A 17,317-nucleotide genomic window follows, 5' to 3' on the forward strand; every position below is an offset into this window, starting at 1 on the left:
TTCATTGTTCAATTCTCAAATAAGCTCCTATGGATGGCCAGATCTACATCAACCCCTGAAATGTTCTCTTAGCTAATGTTCTCCACTAATAACTGTTACTTTTTATTGCTATAATAGTTCAAACAGATTGTGTTGGCAGAAGATTGTTTCATCATACGGTAGTTTTCAATTATTATCATGTATGTTTTAATAGGAGTTGCATAATTTCCAATTAGGGATTTTAAATGTTTTTCAATTTGATGAATCCAAACATCTATGTTTAGAATAATTGTGATTAGAAATAATCACTGCCAGAGCAACGAGCTATGGGGATCAGTGAATGTCCAATTTGGCGCAGCAGACCCTCAATGCGAGAGTAATTACGTAATACCTATGGAGTGTCTCCAGCTGGACAAAGGATGAGAGAAATTAATAGCAAATGACACAGCAAAAGTGTAGCAGTGCCAGGCTTTGATAGAGACACACTAATTAAGGCAATGCCATTTCACTGTCACTCTGAACTTTGACGTTCTTACTTACTCCAATGCTTTTAGTGAAAGGCTTTCAATAAATTTTAAAGATCTTGTATTTACTCAGATATCATATATATTAAACTGAAAAAGAAAAGATTTAACAAAAGTTTTTACTGCCGCCTAATGTAGCAGTGTTTTTAAACTACTGTCATTGACAATCAGTTAGCCATGATGGATTAAGCATGCCGATAGCTTGTGAACTGTATACTGTTTTAAAGCATTGCAGAAAGCCCTGCAGTCTTAAAATAAATTTCATAGACATACCAGATAGGTGAGCCTTCCAGAAAGCATTTAAAAAGCATTAAAAGGCACCTATATGCTTCAAATATATTTTTTTCTAAAGCATTTTATGCACTATGCAAATATTGTTTTTTAAATTTGTGCTCAAATACATCCCCGCTTTCATCATTGCCTTTTGAACTAATGATTTGGCAAGTCTCTTGCAGTTATGCTTTTAAAAATATAATGATATATTGTATATATATATATATATATATTATTGTGCACGTGGTAGCGTATAAATTAAAACCATCAAAAATTTACAAATCCTGTAGTGAAGTTTATCTTATCTTGAAATTATCAGTGTGGCACTCCTTTGTCTGCGCATGCTAAGGTGAGGCCGGGTTCAGACCTGGGGACAGCTGCGTAATCTCGACTCATTATGTATCCAACAGCTGGAAAGCAAACAAATTGTGTAGCTGCGTATGGGCATCAAATTAATTTAATTGCGCAAATGACGACATTTCTTTCTGTAGGAAGAAATGTCATAATAGTCCCGCACTCTGAGCTTGTAGTCCATGAGCGATCGCTTGCATAACAGGGACTCTGTCACGCGTGTCTTAGATGCCATATTGGTTCGAATCAGGCCTAAGTAAGGCTGTAAATCTAACTCATTCCATCTCGTTACAGTCAGGCTTTTAGCTTTAGTTTCTGATTTAGACGAACAAGGATAGGCTAAAACTCTATTTAAGAAATAGGACAGATAGTGGAGGTAGCAGGTATGTGTGCTTATGCTTTAGCTCTGGCTTACCATGTACTTTGGAGATTACATTGAACTAAAGAATTTATGGTTGTCACTCATCCAAAGTAACAAAAAATTAGGACTTTTATTAGAAGCCTGAATGATTGTAGCCTAACATTTATTTCATATTCATGTTTTTAACGCAGTCATTCTGACTTTATATATGTGTTAGTCGTATAACAACTGAAAAGCAGAAAATCAAAGAAGAGAAAGGCTGTTATGAATGCTTAGATATAAAGTTATAGGGAGCAAAAAATATGCAGGTACAAAAACCCACCTGACCGCGCAGGCCAAGACAACATATGTAGTTTTAAAAGCTGAAGATAACTGTAGAAATGTCAAGTGATTTGCAAGAATTGAGAGTCGCTATCCTTGGTAATGTTTCCGTAGATATGGATTACAGAAAAATGTTGTCTTGCTAACTGGTTGCTAGATGCATGCTTTACATTAAAGCTTCAAGGTCGCGAATGATAAGTTTTTCAACTTTTTAAAGATTTCAAGGGATTCAAAAATGTACAGCAACTGTTTCAATAATATGGTTTACAGAAGGATGTTTAAGAACTGAATAGTGAAATGGTATATAATTTATATTGTAATATTCATACAAAAATTATTTCCGTACCATATGCTTTTCAAAGCTTCCATTGCAAGGCAAAAGTTAGCAGTAGTTCATTTTTCAGTATAGAAATTTAGGACGAAAAATGGATGTAAAATGAGCAACATTGTATAATGCTAGAACTACATGTAGCATCAGCTTTGCTAACAAGGCTTTGTGAAGGATATTAGATACGCATGACATGAGAAAAATCTTTTACCATGGATGTTTATATTATTGAATGATATTATTAATATTCCCAGTTGCAGATATTACTTAAGAGAAAATGACTATTTTGCCATAAGCTTAGCTTTTGAACATTTTTTTTATTGGCTAATCAACCATGATACAGATACATGCAAAATAATTAAGCTCTCTGTATACACATTAATATGCTAGTTAGCAACAAATTTGTGTGTAGCATTAGCAAAATCAATGAATAAAATTTGCTTTATAGTTTTCCAGTGTGCTGCAGGACACTTTTTGTCTCTTGTGAGCTTTAGCTTTCAGAGCCAGACATTACCCAGTTCAAGAACTGAAGGTCATAATCTAGTAGCTAGCATTATTTAGCCATCCATTTGTATATAGCTGAGGGTATGGCATTATGTAATAGCATGGCTGGTGGTTGTTTAGTTCAGGCTAATCCCATCGGCCACTGTCAACACCTCGCTGGCACTTGTTACACGCATTACTCGTGCGTCTTTGTCTATTGGTGCGTTTACACTGGCCAATTTTGTCACCCATTTTGTCGAGCACAGACCAATTTGATGAGTCGGTGTCGGCATCGGTAGGTGTGAGCAAAGAGATCTGTGTTGGTACTGATTTGAAAGTCGGTGTCAGTGAATCCCAGCAGCTCATCAGCCAATCAGAAGCTAAGAGCCTCTGATTAAATGAGCCTAAGCTTTAATGACAGTTCTAAGTTTATGAAACGAAAGGGCTAGGTTTAATGAGAGGCTAGGAGACTGTCATTAACCCATTCAGGACTAATTAGTTATTGGTTGACTGCTCCCCCAGCCCAATTAATTTTTCACTAGCCTTACAATTAAAATAGAGCTACACAAAATTGAGTATAACTAGAGTTCTTTTCAAAATAATCTTGATTTGTTTTTTGCAGCATAACAAAGACATTCCAGGCTACAATGTGATATAAATTTTTGTGCACCTTTACAAATTCTACTGACCACAATTTCTAATAATTCTGTGAACTTTTTTTTTTATCAAAATTAGTTTTCATGTTTCGTAGCAGCTCACAAGCAGTTTTTTGATACTGACATTGTTGGACCTATGTTAGATTGATAGCAAACTTTATCAGCAGCAAATAAAAAAAAAGATTTCTCAATTCCGAGCAATAGAACAGGTGTTACTAGCTTCTAACCAACACTACGTCACTGACAGTTTTATCAATTATATAATCAAACAATTTGTTAATTTATATTGAAATGCATTGCAGAGGTTATTATGAATATATTATGCATAAAGAATACTCAAGTTGCCAGCTAACAGACAATCAATTACTAACAAAAAAAATAGGTGTAAAAATACAGTAAAATATATTGTAAAAAATACAGTAAAAATGAATATGCATGAAAACGAAACAATATATACATGTATAATAAGGGTGTATTCATTAAAAAATTATGACACGGTGAGAGTTATTTGATGCCAACTACACATGCATATTTGCTGCCATTATAAGTTAGTTGATGCAGTATTCATCAGATATTGGTGTTGAAGCCCTAGGCTCATCAACAATGGCATCATCACTCACAAGCCCTTGACTGTCTTCCCCTACATGTAGCAAATATGATCGGTAGTAAGCAACCTATTTGCTTTCAAACTTCTTGTACAGCCTAGAAAAAATTGTGCTTTAGTAGCTTTTCAGGGTAAATACCTAATAACAAATTGAAAATAAGTAGTCTACTGCAGCTAACAATTGGTAATACAAATTGCAAATATTTTTTGATACTGTAAATATAAACACAAAAAGTCATGAAGATGATTACTGTGGTAAGTGTCCCCTATCGACCAATATTAGAGCCTAGTGGTTGAGGCTAGTTTATAGTAGATGTTGAGGTTGAGAACTATATGCTTGACTAATTGTGGGTTGAACAATTGGATATAAATGAAATAAGAAATTTTTATTATCTTGTAGTTCTAAAAGGAAATCATAAAACTATTGTTTATTATGGGGTAATAGAGTGATGAGTTCATGCTGCAAAAAGATCTAAATTTTATTGGATTGAAAATGTTATAATCATGTGTATCATGAAAAAAATCCATATCTTACACTGTTAGAATAAAGTTTGTTAGAAATTCACAAGAAAAATTTCGGCTTTTTATCGTTTTTTTTTCGGTAAAATTCTATAAATAGCCACATAAAACTTACCTTCTTCCATCAGAAAATTCTCATTTTGTTCTTGAACATTACTTTTGTTGCTATTTTCTTCCCCTGAGCTGATTACCGCATCTAATTCACTTAAAAATTTTGCCATCGTTCGGATAAACCTTTTCCAATATGGCGATCATCAAATTTCCAAAACAGTTGATATCTATCACATAATTTGTTAGTTAAAACTTTCTTGTCCAATCACATATTTGGTATCAAAATGATGCCCAGACTCTTAAACTTCGTTTGGTGAATGAATAAAACCGATGTACCTAAACAGCTAAGCAATAGAGCAAATCAAAGTTTAACCCGAGTACTTCGGGAATGGGCCCTGGAGAGCACAACTCTTCCCGAGGTATTCGGGAACAGTCCTGAGTGGGTTAAACTTTCCCTAGTGCTCTTTCTGATAGTGAGCTTTTATTTAAATTAATTAAAAGTGAATAGCCAGTTGTATGACTACTACTAGTACTACTACTAGTTCTACTACATGTACTACTTTAAAGGAATTTGCCGGCCCTCACTTGGCACGATCTAAATTATTTCATACAGAAATAAATTGAGTGTGATTTTATTCAAGGTTTTATTAGCGAAGGAAATTTACTAGCCGAGGAGCGTACGGCCATTCGCTCTGTCTACTAAGTGAGCGTTGCGCCCTTATATACAATAAAATTGCCCGTTCCGGCTAACGGAACCGAGTAGGAACACCAAGTAACAATGTTTAAATGGCCAATAATTGGGCCCGCTAGTGCGTTGATATGACAACATAAACGACGACAATTGATAGCCTAACGAGTAGCAAGGCTATAATAAAAAGGAAAACACATATAATAAAATATTTATAGACATAAAATATATACAAACATATAATTACATATAATACAGACTGTCAGAGCTCCCGCAGCTGATCCTGCCATCAACAAAATCTAATCGTCATCGGAAGATTCCATTCGGCATTCAGTAGTTGCTTCTAACGGTAGTAGTAGGAGCAGTAGTAATAGTGTAGTACTAGTATATAATTTTCAACAGCAAACGCGTTGATTTTTATGTGTACTCGTCTTTGCGTGGTTGGGTGAAGGTCAGAACGGCGAAGCGCTGTGATTGGCTGTTGGTACCGAAAAAAATAGTTCGATCGTTGCAATGTAAAGGGGAGTCGGTGTGGGCACCCATACATGAAATGTCTGAGGTACCGGTCTGAGTCAGGGTATTGGCACCTAATCGGAGTCGGTCCTGGCCAGTGTAAACGCACCATAACTTGTGATGTACTGTCTAACTGGTCTTGGTCAACATGAATGCATGCTCACCATCAATTGTCTTTTTTTCTGTAGATTCTGCAATCGTGTTTCGTAATGATGCTATGATGCCTGACTTGCTTTTGGTTGCAGGTATGTACTGACAAGATAAAACAGTGTGACTCTTTTTTCAATTTTATTTTCAGGGTTTAATTATATGGTCTATAATTTTGATAACAACTGTGACTTAGTCTTTAGCTGAACGCCCTCTTTTCTTGTTATTTTGTTACACTCATGGCAACAAGAAATTTAAAAATCAAATTGTTTTAACTAATTATAATAGGAAAGGGTGGAGTACTATTTAAGATAGCGTTTTTCTGTAGACCCACATTACAAAAATCATAATTAGCAATCAATATAGCTCTGGTCATGACATTAAAATTAATATTTTTGTGGTTTAGTGTCATGCTTAGCCTCTGAACATTGATTTCAATGTTTTCCAATGTTTCTAACTTGAAAGTTTTGAACTCTTGAGATTTCACCATACTGACCCTCTTATAAAGCTTAACCCTGTCTATAACAAATATGATTTCATCTAGTTCTTAATAGCCTAGCCGACTAACCTTACCCACACTGTGTAGTACTGTCCTGATTGTATTGTGGCTGATTTTTGTTAGTACAAATTAGGGTTTGGCACTAGCAGTGAAACTCACTGAAAATTCATGGGGTTATCTTCTCTCAAATCTTGTAATTAGAAAGTTTGAGTATTTTTATCTTGTTGGCTAGAATTTAGACTGCGGCGTGTGAGATTTGGCGCTTGAATTATTTGAACAGAATGGATTAATGTTGGGTTTACTGGGACTGAAAGATGTGTGATATTCAACAGCCAGGCTTGCTACGAACTAATGCAACTATGGAAATAATTATAATTGCATTTCAATATCATGATGACTAAGCTGGTGTCTTGTAATAATTTAGGTTGTACACATAAAAAACCATAGATATAGCATGTTTCAGTCAGTTCTACTAGTACAATTAAATATGACATGGAGTCGTGTAGTGTTTTTATAATTTTAGTCTCCATTCTTCTTATCTGAGATTCTGACGCTTGTCGCCAATGTTTTTGTAGTTCTACCTGCAAAATGATAAAAAGTTATTTTCACCTGTAAAATTACAATTTAAGTATATATATTGAACAATACTTAAATTGTTCTATGTACTCGAAGAAGAGATAGAGATAAGGTTTGAGTGATCAAAAAAGATATATGTGTATGCAGGGACAAGAACACTCCAGATAACCTAATCGCAAACCAAGAAAACCTCTGTAGTCATAAAAGCCGAAGAAACTGTAGAAATGTCAAGCGATTGGCAGTAGTCGAGAGTTGCTATAATTCATAATGCTTTGGTAGATATGAAATACTAAATAATTTTTCAGCAAGCTTAGCTTTTGAACCATGATACAGATACATGCAAAATAATTAAGCTCTCTGTATACACATTAATATGCTAGTTAGCAACAAATTTGTGTGCAGCATTAGCAAAATCAATGACTAAATTTGCTTGATAGTTTTCCAATGTGCTGTGGGACACCTTTTGTATCTTGCAAGCTTTAGCTTTCAGAGCCAGACATTACCCAGTTCAAGAACTGAAGGTCATAATCTAGTAGCTAGCATTATTTAAACATCCATTTGTGTATAGCTGAGTGTATGGCATTATGTAATAGCGTGGCTGGTGATTGTTTAGTTCAGAGAAATGGCTAATCCCATCAGCCACTGTCAACACCTCGCTGGCACTTGTTTACATGCGTTACTCATGTGTCTTTGTCTAACTTGTGATGTACTGTCTAATTTATCTTGGTCAACATGAATGCATGCTCACCATCAATTGTCTTTTTTTTCTGTAGATTCTGCAATCGTGTTTTGTAATGATGCTATGATGCCTGACTTGCTTTTGGTTGCAGGTATGTACTGACAAGATAAAACAGTGTGACTCCTTTTTCAATTTTATTTTCAGGGTTTAATTATATGGTCTATAATTTAGATAACAACTGTGTCTTAGTCTTTAGCTGAACGCCCTCTTTTCTTGTTATTTTGTTACTGTTACTCATGCCAACAAGAAATTTAAAAATCATATTGTTTTAACTAATTATAATAGGAAAGGGTGGAGTACTATTTAAGATAGCTTTTCTGTAAACCCACATAACAAAGATCATAATTAGCAATCAATATAGCTCTGGTCATGACATTAAAATGAACATTTTTGTGGTTTAGTGTCATGCTTAGCCTCTGAACATTGATTTCAATGTTTTCCAATGTTTCCAACTTGAAAGTTTTGAACTCTTGAGATTACACCATAATGACCCTCTTATAAAGCTAAACCCTGTATATAACAATTATGATTTCATCTAGTTTTTAATAGCCTAGCCGACTAACCTTACCCACACTGTGTATTACTGTTCTCATGGTATTTTGGTTGACTTTTGTTAGTAAAAAGTAGTATTATACTCACTGGAAATTCGGGAATTATCTTCTCTCAAATCTTGATATTTAAAAGTTTGAGTATTTTTATCTTGTTGGCTAGAATTTTGACTGCTGAGTTTGAGATTTGGCACAAGAACTCTTTGAGCAGAATGTATAAGTGCTGGGTTTACTCCACTTGAAAGATGTGCAATATTCAGCAACTATGCTTGCTATGGACTAATGCAACTCGGGAAATAATTATAGTTGCATTTAAATATCACACTGACTATGCTGGTGTCATGTATTAAGTTAGGTTTTACAAAAAAAAACACCGGAGATGTAGCATGTTTCAGTCAGTTCAACTTGTTCAATTAAAATGACATAGAATGGTGTAGTGTTTTTATAATTTTAGTATCCAATCTTCTGATTTGAGATTATCACGCTTGTTGTCAATGTTTTTGTAGTTGTACCTGCAAAACAAAAGAAAATTATTTTTCATTTGTTTTTACAATTTAGGTATAAGGAACAATACTAACCAAAACAGTAAATAATGCAGTATCTCATCAATGTTAGCCCTCTGAACCCTCACAGCTGGTATTACGGAATTGCGTAGGCTGTGGCAGAAACCTTAATGGCGGAATACAGGCTTCCATATGGTTCTGTTTACAAAATATGTTTTTAAGGATGTTAGATTCTAAATTTCACTTCCATTTGTAACATTTTTCACTTATCTTTATCTACTTCTTTCATTATAATAACACATTTTATTAGAATGATATCGCGAAACAATCAATATGACTCATTCATTGGTAGGTCATAAATGACTGTGATACAAATGTGGAATTTTATGATAATAAATATAAATTTCCAGTATATTTTGAGTCATGAAAGGATGATGAGCGTGCTATGGATGAATATTATCTGTAAATGTTTAATGAGTGTTTAAAATCGTGCGAACTTTTATAGTTTTAGCCCGAATAATGGTGACATACTGTTTTTTTCTGTTTGATGACATCTGCTGTAGGTTGTCCGACTTTTTGTACTGCTGTTTCACCAAATATCATTGCATTGTTAGCACGTTTAGATATATTTGGTAAAAAATTAATAACTTCGGATTGCTGGACATATTGTCTAGGTTTACTGACACGCATTGATTAGATCGAGCAAGGATCAACGGGTTAAAACTCGGTTTCGTATCATGGATTTTTACAAGTTTGTATTTATATTTAACAACTATGATATTATCTTACATGTATTTACATAGCATTGTCTAATTTATTTGAAAATTAGAGCTTTAACTAGCAAATGTGGTTGCTGTCTAATGACACAGGCTTGGGTAATATTTCATACCAAGGGTTAGTACAAAGCCATTTGCATAGCTATTCATCCATAACATCTCGTGTATTGCTTTTCATTTGACCAGCACTTTATGTATTTCTATATCAAATTCATTGACATACAAACCGGTGGTGACTCATGGTTCTTTCATCTATATAGGCCTGGGCGGTCATCAAGGTCCTCTTCCTTGCATTGTCTTCCGGAAGATTTTGGCGATGAGTAGATCATAAATGTCAGTTGAACGCTTCTTCCCTGTCATTAGACACGTACCCAACCTAATTTTGAACAGCTGGTAAGTCATCATTGACTACTTGACTTGATGGGCTTTGTACTTAATGACCTCCCATATACTCTCAACACATTAGTCATAACTTATAATAAACTTTCATGGGTAGCAAAATCGTAAATGATACAGAATTTGAAGCGAACACCAGTCAATACACAAACCGGCTATAGGAAATCAATTGATTTTTCAGAAGATTGTGTCAGTCTACCCCAAACCTTCAAAATAAATATATTGATATATATATATATATATATAACAATAACCAATGAATAAATTTAAGAATTCAAGCAATTTATGTTTACACAAATTCTGTACCATTCACTATCTCACTACCCACTTTCGCCTTGAAATTCTAGAAAATTAGAGATGCGAGCTTGCAAGGTGGTTTTTGATGTATCACTAAATGCCCAAAGATGCGAAAGGCCAGTTACGGAAACTACATCACTTGGTTTTCCCGTCAAGTCTGCTTCAGATTTGTTTTAAAAAGGTTGGCTGGAAATGAGAGTATAAGCAAATCGAGTAGTTTCCAGCCAGGAAGAGATGATTTAAAAATTAAAATGAAGAAAAAATAGAATTAGCTCTAATATAAGATCAGAACGTTTTTTTCAAAAATGTTTTATTAAGCTGAGTTCAGTTATATTAAATTTATACTTTAAGTTTGTTTATGCGATGCCACAAAAGTGTAGCGTACCAAGCGTGTTGCATCAGGTCTCTCTCTCACAATCATTAGTGCTATGATTCTCTGAAAGGTAAGAACTCCATACGGTATGCTACTGTATGGACTGCTGCATACTGCCACTACTCAAAATTATGTTGTGCATAATACTGCTACATTTTAATGCAGACCATAACCTTTACATAGGTATTTGTAGCCTTGGGGGCATGGGTATAGAGCATGAATAGATAAAATCATGTATTTTTTCATTGTAATATCTCTTATTGGTAGTTTTTTAGAGGATGGCAACACAATAATTTATCTTTAGTTAATTTATATAAAAAACATTTTTGAGAAAGGACTTTAAGGAAATTAACTTGCGAGCTTTAGTCCCAGAATGCATTTTGCTCTCATATCAGACATGACTGTACAGTAGGCGCTGCTAAAATGAGATGATCAGTTCGAGGAATGTTTACATGATAAGGATTTTTCATTATAAGAATGTTAACATACATGTAAATTGTCTAAACCATTTCAGGACCTTTCCAAACTCGCTCATGTGAGAATCCGACTTAAATTCTTTTGAATGTATTGGCGGTGCCTTAACTGTATTATTGGTTTTCATCGACAACTTTTCATGATCAACCTCATTGGTTTAATAGACCATGATTGTGGTAATTTGACAATAATTTGATGAAGAGCGCATAGTTTGACGCGACAGCGACTTACAACAATTGACTAAGAAAAAATAGTTTCACTATAAAAAAGCGATAGTACCTTTTCGTCATCTATTCGTTCTTAAGAGCTCAAGATTGCAACTCCAACTCGTGACATTCAGATGCACCGACCAATAGCCTAAAAGTATTTATCAACAATTGCACTGCTATATGTACCTATTCTCTGTTCTGTTGTCACTTCAGACAAATTATCACAAGAGTCAGAATGTCATGGAAATTGTATGTATTATATGTATAATGCTTTATGTACAGTGTTGGGAAAAAATCTTTGTCTGCCTGTTTAAGTAAGTGTAGCACTGCAATAAATTCATTATAATTTGGAAATATTTTGCACTGCATACATAAAACCCTGTATTAAAACAATCCTAATGAGCTGAAAAATAGAAATAACTAGATTTTAAAATTGCCAAATATCTTCTATTGTATCAACCGCTGCCTACTAATTCACACTGCATACCAGAAAATATGTCATCGCAAATTTCGTTATTATCTCTTCTTTAATTATTTTCTAAATTGAAAATAACAGTCTTGTACTGTTATGGGCCCAGAAAAAAGCCATTGGGGTTGTTTTGCATTTTAATATTTTATCTGGTAGCCTTTGCAGACTATAACCATTCTGCAGCCTAAAGCCGGGTTCCCATATACGTCGCAAAGCACCGGCGACACACCGCAGGCTATTAGCGATGAAATGGGAACGTATGCACCGAGGATCGCCGGTAGTTGCCGGCGGCATCGCAATAGTTTAGCGCTGTTCAAATTTCGCAAACGACTGCAGGCAAAACCTTCCCGAAATGCACTGTACGGGTAAAGGTCACCATTATAAGAACGGCATGGCGAGCGAACATGGCATGGCGAGCGAACATTTTATTTGATTACGCAATTATGTTTACGATATTATTAACGATGTGGCTTTTATGTGAACATTAAACTGCGCCGAGCACCGTGAGTGTTTTGCTGCGCGATATTACCGCCGGTGCTTTGCGACGTATATGGGAACCAAGCTTTAGGCATGCTGTGAACAAGCCTCCCGAGCGCTTGAGTGTTCATAATCTGAAACCAGCAATCATGTTGGACAGCTGGTTTTTTCAAACGCCTTGATTGTGGTAGATCTTTGGTGGTTTGATGCTGCATTCATTTCTTTACCACTTAATTTTCTTTAGATTGAAATACTCTTTGCTTCTTTGCTATTTTTCTATTGCTCAGATTGCCCATCGTATGCAGGCGAATGATGAGGTTGTTGACACATTTCTTATCCATGGTTGATGTTGACGCTGGTATGAATTCTGGGATCTCTAGCTGTTCCTCTTTCAACAAGCAAAACTGTAAACCTTTGCTGCACATGCTGTCCAACAGGATCTCTATTGTTGTGATAATATTCCACTTGAAAATTAATAATGTCATATTGCGTTTGAAAATGAGTTAATAAGCACTGATTCACATTGATTGGCCTAAAAATGATTATTGATCCCTGATTAACCGTAATTTTATTACTGATGGTGTCAACAAGATCTAATGTTAATTTACTTTTAAATGACGCATGGTTTGTCAGGGTTCAATCCCTCTACATGACTACTACAACAAATCTACCTAAAATGGGCAGTGAGGTTTGAGGTGGACAAATACTTTCTGACACCGCTGTATGTCGCTTTCTTTTCTCGCAGGTGTGGCGAGACGGACTAACACTCAAATCAAACTTTAGAACTCGCCCGATGATACACTTTAAGTTACATGGAGTTTTTTACGCGGTACGAAGCAAAAACTTTCAAAATTGCCCGACTTTTTCTAGAATTTATGCTATAGGAGATATACGTTATAGGAGCATCTACTTTACTCTAAAAGACCATGTGAGTTTGTGAGGTACAAATATCATGTTTAAAGTGTGCAATAGCTCCCATGTAGGATACTTTTGCTCCCTCATCACTAATTGAACTTGAAAGTTTATTGTGTATTATCTAATTTTTATCACTTTTAGCCTTGCTTGTCCTCTAGCGCAAAGCCGACCTATTGCTCCTAGATGTGACTCTGGCACTTATGGAATAAAAGTGCAAGCTGAGTTATCAGTAAAGATTTTGACAGAACTGTTCATGAAGTGAGTGTGAGAGTGCTTTAATTTTAATGCTGTAGTTTATCCCATTTTCTTTCCACTTAAAGAATAGAGAAAACATAATATTATTATGCTTTATTATTCATCTTGAGGTGTTGACTGATGTTCTAAAAAAAAATCAAGGAGATTGACCAACCAGAAGCTGAGATATAGCCAGCCAAACACAGGTCTACCAAAAAACAAAAGTGTTTTGGTAATCATCAATATATGACGTCTGAAATCGACTTGTGTGCCATTGGTCAATTAAGCCAACTAATGCGCTCTCCTATAACAATCACGGCGTTTTAATTGGTTTAATCCCTGGAAGTATAGAACAATCAAATTGGGCCTAACAATCATCGCTCCTAGAATTCCGAACCAGTCCCTCTGACGTGTAGATTAGTTTTAGCATAAAATAATTACACGCATCTATTATTTCGCAACATTTCGCTATCTTGCTAGTTCAGCTCAGTTTTGTTGTTCTCCTACTTAGCTTCCATATCCAGACTCATCTTTAGCGTTGTTCAGATTTTTTAACTATAGCTATAGCTAATAAATATAATCAATCATCAATCTCGGTTATCATTTGGAACTTTCTACAAATTATATTAGCTACATCATTTATTCTATACGCAGTTATATTATTATTTTGTATAATATGCATTATGAATATTATATAAATCATAAAAAAATAATCATAGATAAGATAATAGATCAATAGAAAAATCAAAGCAAAAGTTATCGTTTTCTTTTCTTATAGCAAGAGCAGCACGGTCAAGTTAGTGTTTTTAAGATTATGGCTGTAGTGAACTTCCAGTCTGTTAATAGTGACGATAATCATGAAAATCAACTGAATGCTGCAGTAGATACACAGTAGAAAAATGATGAAGGAACAAAAAGTCCCATTCCTATTTCTTATTCTAAACAAACTGCAATCACGGATATCGCGTATAGACTATACACGCGCCGTTCGTTGAACAGATGATCTTCGGAGCATATCCGTGGAGATCGAGTTAAAATTTGAAGCACAATAGTCAAAATCTGCTCTTCTGCTTTAAAAAATCATGGCGAGGGGTTGTGGGCAAATGCCTTTACCACACAATGTTTGGATGATTTTCCTAAGAAACCAGAGCTAGTATGTAAATTATTTACTATCGCGAGAAGCGTTTCACATCTCGTAGCCAAAACAATCCTTATACATAACGGCGGTAAGGGTGCGCAACTCCGGCTCATGACCATTAAGTCGATTTTATACGTCACAGTTTTCGGGATTTTCGAAGGGTTTTCCTCTGATTCTTTATTAGGTAGACCTGTGTTTGGCTGTCTATATCTCAGCTTCTAGGGGGTCAATCTCCTTGATTCCTTTTTTAGAACATCAGTCAACACCTCAAGATAACTAATAAAGCATAATAATATTATGCTTTCTCTATTCTTTAACATGGAATGTTTGATTAGTACGATATTTCAGGCAGTTTGAGGCCGCTTGTTTTTGGGACAATGTTTAATTATGACTGCTGATGTACTGGCGGTTAAGACATTTGAAAAGCTGATAATGGTGTTTTTATAAAACCCCGACAACAAATTCAGAGTAATTTTTTGCTTTGTAGCATATTTGACTCAATAAATAGAACAAGTGTTATCGCTGAAGCATTCTCTTAAGGTGAAAACAAATTAGGCGATATTTAGAGCGATATTGCGTTAGAGCTAATCTGCGTTAAAATTCACTCAGCGTGTTCATGCAGAGCGATAAAGCTAGAATTTCTCTACACAACTTAATTGCTAACGAGATGCATTTCGATTAGTTAGTTCTTACCAGAATGTAATTTTACGGCGGGTAATTATTTCTTACGGATGTTCAACAACGTACATCAGCTCCAATTTTCTATTTTGTTACAAAACATCTTCAGAACGAACACTCAAATGTTCATGAATTTAATAATAGCACTCCCAGTTCTGTCCATCATAACAAAATTAAAAAAAATCTGAGTTGAAAACCAACATCCGGAGTCAATCGTTGCGCCGGTTGACCATCTTCAGAATGGTAAATATTTAATATATTAAATATGAAAAACCACTACAAAATAAAATATGTATAAAAAATTGTAAAAAAATACAGCTAAAAATACAACAATCGTTTTTCTTTTGTCTTCTTGTAGTGTAGGCAGTGTACACTCTTTGAAAGGGAGATAGGTTTAATAACAAATGTGGAGGTTGTTTATGTTGTAGCCTAGACGACGACATTTTGACTGGCCTAAATTTATCAACAACTCCGAAAAAACTAATGATACGGATTTTTATTGGCAGTTTGTGAGCGTGCTCATTATATCATTTGCTAGTAAATCGCTCAAGTGTGTTTATGCACGCACCAGCGATATCTTCGCCCTCATGACGCTTGCAATAAAATTGCCTAGTGTGTTTGGACCTTAAAAGCTCCTTGCTATATTTTCACAAAAGGCGAATATACCTAAACCTATACCTATACTGATAAGGTAACTTACCTCCTCAAATAGAGGTGGCGTTCATTAAAAAGATGGCGCTCGATTTTCAAAGCAATCTCCTGATGTGGTCCCAAATAGCGGTGCCAATCAAATCAAGGTGCATTCAAATATAGGTTTAACGGTAGCTCACTTTCAACATTTTTTTCAATACCAAATTGAAGGTGGTCAGAGACTCTGTGCATAAAGTCCTCATCAACTTATTTTTTTATACAATGTTAAAATCTTTGTTCTTTTGTAGAAGTTGTTTAATCTGGAGAACGAAGATGAGCTCACCACGCAGAACTATTGTTCTTTAATCATGTTCTCACAGAACTAATCATATCGGCCTACAAGTGTTTTGAAAAACTGAAGGGTAAGTTGATGAGTCCTCTACTTTTTGTAGTCCTAATCTTCTGATAATTAAATTGGGCTTTGATAACTAAAGTGAGCTCTGGAGACTGCAGTCATTTCATTAGGTAGTTGGCTACACTAAAATACTATAGCACTGACAATCCGCAAAAACAGTAAAACTATAGTTATGAAGCAAAATAACCATGTATGGAGTGGCATGTACAATTGATATTTAAATTGTACAAATACAATATCAAAGTATTAAAATATTAACCATTTTTTAAAGATTGAATGTATTTCTTAATGAGTGTAGCCTGGGTTTTCCGAATGGAAAAAGTCTAAAACACAATCAGATTTTGGTCTAGTCCATTAACTGAGTGCGTACAACAGGCTGCGCAGTGCAGCTCAGCACAATGTACACTTATAACCAAGAGCAATGCGCTAAAAAATCTTTGTACAAAACATTTCTTATTAGTGAGTAGGCAATTAGTTAGCCGGTCATATGTGTACCTAATAGGAAAAAACCAATCGCCATCCTGCATCTAACTAATAGAAAACATGTTAACAGCCAACAGCGACCAAAGTTTTTTGAGAATCATTATTTTTGTTTTTACAGTTTATTATTGCAATAAACAGCTGTGTTAGACCTTTACAGCTACCAAGGTTTTAGAAATGGGCAATAAATAAACCTTTGGAAAATGGACTACTGATTGCTACCTATTGTATCAGCAAAAGAGGATGAGAACCTGACCAAGCTCATACTGCAACACACTTTTTAGATTTTTTGTCGGTAACATTAGGCGTAAAACCTTCTGCTGATTAATGTGTATGTTAAAAAACTCTGATAGGCGGTGTGGTTCATAAATAAGGTCATCTTAATCTGAGGGCACACTTCATTGGTGAAAATTAGGTCTTTAATAAGAGCCATCACATGTAGGACAAATTAATGTACCAAAGTCTGTTCTATTCTAATAACAAGTGTATTACGTTATTCAATAGAAAAATGATATGGTAATGATGCTACCACTACCAGGCACAATAGCCTTTTGGCTTTTACTTTGAAACAATTTTTATTTACCCTTTATGGCCACAATGTTTGCGCTTTAATTCTGGAATTGTCTGTTTGTGTAATAATGTTCTATCTACCAATCTTTCATACAAATAAAAGTGTCCTCAAAAACCCTGGCC

At 35.0% G+C, this 17,317-nt stretch overlaps 1 protein-coding gene and 1 long non-coding RNA gene across 3 annotated transcripts in view; both read left to right on the forward strand.

Annotated features, from left to right (window-relative positions):
- LOC137396818 (neural cell adhesion molecule 1-B-like) overlaps positions 1-17,317 on the forward strand; it is a 474,203-nt gene that overhangs the window by 64,488 nt on the left and 392,398 nt on the right. The gene's annotated exons all lie outside the window — the stretch shown is intronic.
- LOC137396697 (uncharacterized) lies at positions 1,375-16,126 on the forward strand. 2 transcript variants are annotated; one of them, XR_010978589.1, is made up of 6 exons: positions 1,375-1,510; positions 5,840-5,896; positions 7,647-7,703; positions 9,700-9,832; positions 13,191-13,307; positions 16,038-16,126. It is a non-coding gene; the product is annotated as an uncharacterized lncRNA (long non-coding RNA). The 2 variants fall into 2 exon arrangements; XR_010978590.1 differs by lacking the exon at positions 7,647-7,703.

Source organism: Watersipora subatra, chromosome 5 (assembly GCF_963576615.1).
Source record: "Watersipora subatra chromosome 5, tzWatSuba1.1, whole genome shotgun sequence".
NCBI lineage: Eukaryota > Metazoa > Bryozoa > Gymnolaemata > Cheilostomatida > Watersiporidae > Watersipora > Watersipora subatra.